Source organism: Vigna angularis, chromosome 4 (genome assembly GCF_016808095.1).
Source record: "Vigna angularis cultivar LongXiaoDou No.4 chromosome 4, ASM1680809v1, whole genome shotgun sequence".
In the NCBI taxonomy this organism is placed as follows: domain Eukaryota; kingdom Viridiplantae; phylum Streptophyta; class Magnoliopsida; order Fabales; family Fabaceae; genus Vigna; species Vigna angularis.
Genome location: NC_068973.1, coordinates 21550137 through 21558311, shown reverse-complemented (window position 1 = coordinate 21558311; position 8175 = coordinate 21550137). Strand labels below are relative to the sequence as shown.

At 38.1% G+C, this 8175-nt stretch overlaps 1 non-coding gene across 1 annotated transcript; it reads left to right on the top strand.

Annotated features, from left to right (window-relative positions):
* The first annotated feature begins 4486 nt into the window (after positions 1-4486).
* LOC128196406 (small nucleolar RNA R71) lies at positions 4487-4592 on the top strand. Its single transcript, XR_008248689.1, has one exon. It is a non-coding gene; the product is annotated as a small nucleolar RNA R71 (small nucleolar RNA).
* Positions 4593-8175: the final 3583 nt, after the last annotated feature.

Here is an 8175-nt window from a genome sequence, read left to right as displayed (position 1 = left end):
AATTCATCCCATCTCATAAATCAAAACCCAATGTTTCTTTTTCCTTCATTATTCACTCCTTCTTTTTCTTCTTCCCTTTTCTTGTTTTTTTTTTTTGAATATATATATATATATATTTCTACACAAAACTGAGGAGTGAATTATAGTACAAATTTCTCAGCCCCTTTCTTTTCTAAGTACAATTCCACCAACCAATTCCCATTTTAAAGTTGAATAAAATGCACCTATGCTCTCTATCCCTAAAGTATGCAAAGGGAGGGAATATTAATTAAAGTTAAGGTTAAGGTGTATAATTCAAAACAATTAGGCTCAAATGGGCTGTCACAAAAGGATAATTATTCCTAGGTTGGATGTTTGGCACTGAGTTATTTACATTCAACAAAACTGCCTTGATCATTTCCATGCTTCAGGTGTGATGTTATCCAAATGAAAACTCAAGCAATATCAACTTGACAACAAACAGTGGAAACTCTCAAACTGTTTAAGGATTCACACACTCACTAGGTTTTGTGTTTGGTTTCTTTCCTTGGTATATCACTTGTTGTTACAATTGATTATCTTAACCAATTATCCAGCACTGATATCCTAATCCCATTTAACTATGGATTCAACCAAAATTTTCCCTTTTTTCTTTTTCAGTTGTACTATTTTAGGACACTTTTTGAAACTTGATTTCTCTTTAACCAATTTCCTCAAGAAAGATTTTCTTATAATTCCCAAAAAAAATCATTTTAGCTGTGTATGTGCTCTGTGCAATATTAAGCAAAAAGTAAAGTAAAAAGTAATTGAAACTGTACATTCTAACCAAAACAACTAAAGCATAATATTACTAAAATAAAAGTTCTGCAGTAAAATAAAAAAAATCGTATTTCATTGAGATCTGGAGGTTGGAATAGTGTTGTGTGTCAATATCCCCTCATGACTCTATCAAATTCAGTCTGAAACTCCTCCTCTTGAAGGTCCCAAGGCTGATGTGAATTCGGCTGCAAAACTACTGTCAAGTCTAGTTGGTTCACTTCCCCCTGGAAAAATTGGACTGTCCCCAGGCCTCTGTAAGTATGCCAAGAATTTTGGTGGAGTCATGCTTGGATATGGTCCTCATAAAGGTGGAGTTGTCCTCTATGGTGCATTTCATCAATTAAGTTAGACATTTCATTGAACAGTTCATGTGCATCTTCATACATCAAATTTTCATGAATTAATCCATGCACAAACAACCTACATTATTCAGTGATACCAACAACTCACATTTAAACATTCAAAATAATTCATGGACAATAACAACCAACATGGGCACTACCTTAGGGTTCCACAAAACATACAGAGAAAAACCCCAAATTTGTTCTTTGAAAATGGAAGATAGTGAAGTGGAACTTACCTTCAAGGGAATTTAGCAAAGGGAGGGAGGGATTGGTGAGTTAATTGAGCGCCATTGGATCAAGAAAATCGTGTCCTATACTTTGAAGGAAGAAAACACTATGTTGAAAAGAAATTAGTTATGAATCAGTGCTTCCTTTTCTGAGTTTTAACACAGGGTCACGTGTTTTCGCTTAAGCTAAAAAATTTTCGCTTAAGCTAGATTGACAGGATTCAATTTTAAACAGTTTGGCCCAGGCGAAAAAGTTCCAATGGCTCAACCTTATTTGCATAACATTTTCGCCCAGGCGAGCAAGGTTTAGCTTAAGCGAAAATGTTCCAGTGGACACCCCAAATTTTAGCCCAAATCTCGCCTAGGCAGCTCAATTTTAGCTCAAGCGAAAATATTCCAGTGGGCACTAGAATATGAAATTCAATTTTTCGCCTAAGAGGCTGATTTTTAGCTTAAGCGAGATGGTTCCAGTGAGTATCCCAAGCTTTAGCCTCAATCTGGCCCAGACGAAGCAAGTTTCGCTCACGCGAAAGAGCTCCAGTGGCTCAACTTTAGTTGCAGGACATTTTTAGCTCAAGCGAAAAATTTTAGCTTAAGCGAAAATATCAGCAAAACTTGTTCTTCAGTTTTCTGCATATTTAGCCCAGGCGAGAAAGTTTTAGCCTAGGCGAAAATAGTGCAGTATTTTTCCTTTTGAAAAATTTTCAACTTGTACGCCCCTCAATCAAGATGAACTCAATCCAATTATTCCAAAGACACAATTCAATCTATTCCTCAACCAATTATCTTCCATCCCTAAAAGTTTCATATCATCAAATGCAAAATCAAACTTTTAAGTGCAACTTTCACAATTTGGCCAAAACAAGGTAATTTTTAACATTCAATGAACTCAACTTTGGCACCAGAACTTATTCTCATGCATGACACAAACATTTTGGTACAAAAAACACTAGCATGCATGGTTGCCCTATTGAGACATTTAAATGTTAAAACTTACCCTTTTCATGCAAACACAATATATACACAACACAACTAACAAACAAGATGAATTTAAAATGCGAAGACATAATTAAACACTGGGTTGCCTCCCAGGAAGCGCTTGTTTAACGTCACGAGCCTGACAGATGGGGCAATTAAGTTTGATTCACGATGTTGATGTGCTTCTTCCTTTCATGGCACCAACATCTTCTCAGTAGCTTTCCCGTCACCAACTTGACTCTTCTTGAATAGGGAGCCTCAATTTCAAGTACTCCATTTGCCTTTATTGCCTTGATAACCCATAACTTGTTCTTAATAATCATTGGTTTGCCAGGTTTGGGTTCATCACTTTCCACAACAAGGTGTTGGTGAACTAGTTTTTCTTCCTTATCTCCATCCTCTTCCTTCACTTTGGGAGAGAAACAACTGAGGCTCTTTTTGGTCAGCTTGACAACTTGCCTTGGTAGACTAGTAACTGATAGAACTTCATCGGTTGCTTCAAGACTAGTCTGTTCCTCTTGACCTTGCTGCATATCTTTGAAGACATTGAAAGTTACCTCTCTATCTTGGTCTTTTAATCTTAGTATTCCCTCCTCCATATGAATGACAACCTTAGCTGTCTTCATGAAAGGTCTTCCTAAGATGAGTGGTATCTCTACATCTTCCTCCATCTCCATCACTACAAAGTCTACTGGGAATTGGAGCTTATCAATTTTTATCACCACGTCTTCTACCACACCATAAGGATATTTGATGGACCTATCTGCCAACTGAAGCATCGTTCTTGTTGGCTTGGCTTCAAGACCACCAATCTTTTTAAGCAAAGATAGGGGCATCAGATTGATGCTAGCCCCTAAATCAATAAGAGCCTTCCCTATATCATGGTTTCCAATGGTGCAAGGAATGGTGAAACTCCCCGGATCTTTGAATTTTGGAGGGAGAGTCTTTTGCATGATGGCACTGCAATTTCCCTGCACTTCAATTGTTTCCTCATCTAAATACTTCTTTTTCTTCCTGGGGATTTGCTTCATATACTTCAAATAGGCAGGAATTTGTTGTAGTGCTTCGGTCAAGGGTATGGTGATCTCCAACTGGTTGAATATTTGCTTGAATCGAGCCAATTGTCTCTCCTTATCTCTATTTGAAGGGATTTTCGGATAAGGAAGATGTTTCACAATTTCCTTCTCTTTTTGTTTTTTCTCTTTTTCTGGACTTTTATTTTCTTCTCCTTTATTCACATACTCACTTTCATTTTTCTCTTTCTCTCCCTCACACTCATTTTTCTCTTTCTCATTTTCTTTTTTCTCCAAAACTTCCTCCTCCACAACTAGATTGTCTTCAATCCCTCTTCCCACAATTTTTCCACTCATGGTAGTAATTGAATTGCCATGCTCCTTGGGATTAGTTTGGGTGTTGGCTGAAAAATGACCTGTCTGTTGATCTGATAGTTGTTTAGCCAACTGTCCAACCTGTGTTTCAAGATTTCTGATTGAAGCTTCTGTATTTTTCTGATTGATCATAGAAGCTTGCATGAATTTTTCTAGAGTATCCTCTAATTTGGTTGTTCTTTCATACACAGAAGGATTTTGTTGTTGATGCTGATAAGGAGGTTGTCTATTTGAAGGACCAACATCTTGTTTCCATCCAAAATTTTGACTTTGATTGTTTCTCCATCCTTGTGAAAAGTTATTGTTGTTAGAGAAATTCCCTGATCTTCCTTGATTACTCACATATTGAACTTCTCCTTCTTGTGGGCTACTTTGATATGAACAATGACCATTGGGATGGTCACCTCCACAGAAGTTACATCTCATGGGTTGTTGACTAGGAGAAGATTGTACTGCTTTTAACTGCTCAGGTAAGTTAGCCATCTGTTTGGTTAATGCTACCATCTGTTGAGTTAGAATTTTATTCTGAGCTAAAATTGCATCTGTAGTGCTGAGATCAAGAATTCCTTTCCGCTGAACTGTTTGTCTGTTATGTTGGGCTTGATGGTCTGTAGATGCTAGTGCCTCAATGATTCTTGTTGCTTGTTCTGCATCTACAAACATCATTGTTCCTCCAGCCGCTGCATCTAATATCATTTTGGTGTCTGGCCTCAGACCATTGCAGAAAATGTTTAGTTGAGCAATATCTTCAAAACCATGATTGGGGCATCTCCTCAACAAAGAATTAAATCGTTCCCAAGCTTCACAGAATGGTTCATCTTGTCCTTGCCTAAAAGTAGAAATCTCAGTTTTTGCCTTAATGTAACGAGAAGGTGGAAAGAATCTGTTCAAGAATTTATCTTCTACATCACTCCACTTGTTCAGACTCTGGTTGGGATGTGATTTAAGCCATTCCTTTGCTCTACCTGTCAAAGAAAAAGGAAACAAACTCATATATACATGGTCAAGATCTCCTTCTTCAAATCCCATAGTTCCTACTAGTTCATAGAATGTAGAGAGATGAATGTATGGATCTTCATTATCCATTCCAGTGAATTGATGAGAACTGATTAGGCTAAGGAAAGCTGGCTTCATCTCCAAAGTTTTGGTGGTAGGCGGTATTACTATGCTAGAAAAATATCTTGGCCCTTGTTGCATAGCATAGTCTCCAAGTGTTCTTCTAGGTGGATTTGGTCCTTCTTCCGCCATGTTTTCTGTTTCCTGATGTGTGATGGAAGTATTGGAAGATTTTTCCTTTGTTTTTCCTTGCTTCTTCTTGTTTTTGCCTCTACTTCTTCGAGCGGTTTTTTCTATCTCTGGGTCAAATGCTAATTGATCTTTAGAAACCTGACCTCTTAAGAACATAAATCAAAACAGCTCAAGCAAGGATTAGTACAAATGAGAAAATAAAATAAACTATCTAATTAAGAAGAAAAGAAAAAAAAATATATTCACAAAGCTGGATGAGATAACTTTTTTAAAAATTCAAAAGAAACCGTTCCCCGGCAACGGCGCCAAAAATACTTGTTAGACTTTTGGCAAGCGTACCAATAGTCAACTGTAGTATAATGATTTTTGAGTAAGAGTGTCGAACCCACGAGGAACAGTTTCGATTAAACAGATAAATTTTTATCTCAAACAATATATATACAAGGATGTTCAACTTGATTCATGATTGATGTTGATAAATAAAACTACGTTGCGTGAAAGTAAAATAATAACAACGAATAACTTAACGAAGATTAATATGAGAAGTTGGGATTGAATTCATCTATCTCACTCGTCTGCAATCTGGATGAATACAAACATATAACAACTGAAATTACCAACATTGATGCAACACACAAAAGTCATTTATATCGATTCCTCGCATATAAAATTCATAAGATCAGTTCCTTGAATATTGATTCCTCACATATCCAACAAACTGTCCAGCATTATATTCAAGTGTTATAAGCAATTGATAAACTGAAATCTATCCCTAGCATCACAGAATATCAAGTATTCTTGCTCAGATCAGGGTTTTAGAAATACTTTCCAGTCAAGTCTAAAATCCACATTCATGAAACTATTGATCAGGTAGAATCAAGCATTAAGAGCAGAACAAAAATACCAATGTTGAATAAAAACAGAAATGCTATATATAAATATCACCAGATTACATCTGAGTTCGAATCGATTACATTCAATCCCAAGAGAAGAAATCAGCCACTCATAGTAGCCATTAGCATTCTAAGAGATGAAGAAGAAGATCCTACAACTAAAGTGGAAGAAAAACTCTTTGGGTGCTTCTTTCTCCGTAGCTCTCCGTCTTCCTTTTTCTTTCTGCTTCGTAAATATATAAACTGCCCGAATTCTCGCTTAAGCTAAATTATTCTCGCTTAAGCGAGAAGAAACTTCTTGGAGAAGATAGTCATTCTCGCTTAAGCTAAAATATTCTCGCTTAAGCGAGAATGACTTTTAAGGTAATGGCTTCCTGGACAAGTCTAGCTTAAGCGAAATCATTCTAGCTTGGGCGAAATGTTGCAGGATTTGCTCTTCTCTCTTAGTTTACCTGAAATGTATACAAACTAGGGATCAAATGATTTCCTTTTACTCAACAACTCAGAAACATGTGATTACATTTCATCTTTCTTAGATTGGGGAAAATTGATACAAATGTACTCAATTCAAAACATAAGTGCTAAAATTCCATATGAAAATTAACTACTTTTTTTGCACTTATCAGCCTTACAAATATCCGCATTTTCAGAAACTTGAGATTGAAAGACAGGTTTCCAAAATGATTGCCTCTGGTTGGATTCAGCCAAGTTCAAGTCCATTTTCTTCTCCAGTTCTCCTTCTGAAGAAGAAAGATGGATCTTGGCGTATGTGTGTGGATTACCGCGCTTTGAATGCCATTACGGTCAAGGACCGTTTCCCACTTCCTACGGTAGAGCAGTTGTTGGATGAATTGGGTTCCGCTCGATGCTTTTCGAAACTGGATTTGACTTCAGGTTTCCATCAAATCCGCCTTCAACCCTCTGATATTCCTAAGACAGCCTTCCGGACTCACGATGGACATTACGAATATTGTGTAATGCCATTCGGATTGTGCAACGCCCCGGCAACATTCCAATCTACCATGAATGATATTTTCAGGCCTCTATTGCGTAGGACAGTTATTGTCTTCTTTGATGATATTTTGGTATTCAGTGCTGACTTTGATCAACACTTGACTCATCTGCGCCAGGTATTCGAGATTTTGGCAAGTAATAGTTTCCTCTTGCAATCTCACAAGTGTTCCTTCTTTCAGACACAGATTGCATACTTGGGGCATATAGTTTCTAATGGGGGAGTGTCTCCCGATCTTGGAAAAATTGAGGCTATGGTTAAATGGCCAGTTCCTACCTGCACCAAAGGGCTACGTGGGTTTTTGGGTTTGACCGGGTTTTACCGGAAATTCGTTCGTCATTATGCAGCCATAGCCCAACCTCTGACTGATCTACTTAAAAAAGGGCAATTTCAGTGGTCTACCCATGCTCAGAAGGCTTTCGACTCTCTGAAATCTGCCATGACCAGCATCACAATCTTAGCTTTGCCGGATTTTGATAAGACTTTTTATGTCCAAACAGATGCATCAGGGACAACCATGGGTGCAGTTTTGACTCAAGACAATCGACCAATTGCTTACTTTAGCAAGGTGTTCTATCCTCGATTGTCTAAATCCTCCGCGTATGTCCGAGAGCTCCACGCCATAACTAGTGTAGTGAAACGATGGCGACAGTATTTGTTGGGACACTTTTTCATCATTCAAACTGATCAGAGGAGTTTGAAAGAGCTCTTGACGCAAGTCATTCAGACCCCAGAACAACAACACTATCTTGTAAAGTTGCTGGGTTATGATTACGAGATTCAGTACAAACCGGGGAGATTGAACGTGGTGGCGGATGCACTTTCGCGATTCGATTGTCCACTTCAGGGTGAGTTACATATGCTCTCTACCCCACAGTTTGTGTTCTTAAATGAGTTGAAGGAATCACAATTATTGGACTCTGAATTCATTCTTATGAGGGATAAAGTACTGTCGAATCCCTCCTCTTATCCTCTTTATCGTTGGAATGACGATTTGCTTCTGTATCGTGGAAAGATTTGGATCAACAATCAGTCCAAATTTATTCCCTTACTGTTACGAGAATTCCATGAGACTCCTGTTGGGGGTCATGCGGGGGTCAGCAAAACTTTGAAGAGGATCAGTGCTAATTTTGTTTGGGGATCCATGGCTAAGGACACTAAGGCGTTTGTTTCTCAGTGCGTAGCTTGCCAGCAGACCAAGTATAGCACAGCAAGACCTGGGGGACTCTTGCATCCTTTGCCTATTCCTTCCGGAGTGTGGGAGGATATCTCACTAGATTTTGTGAC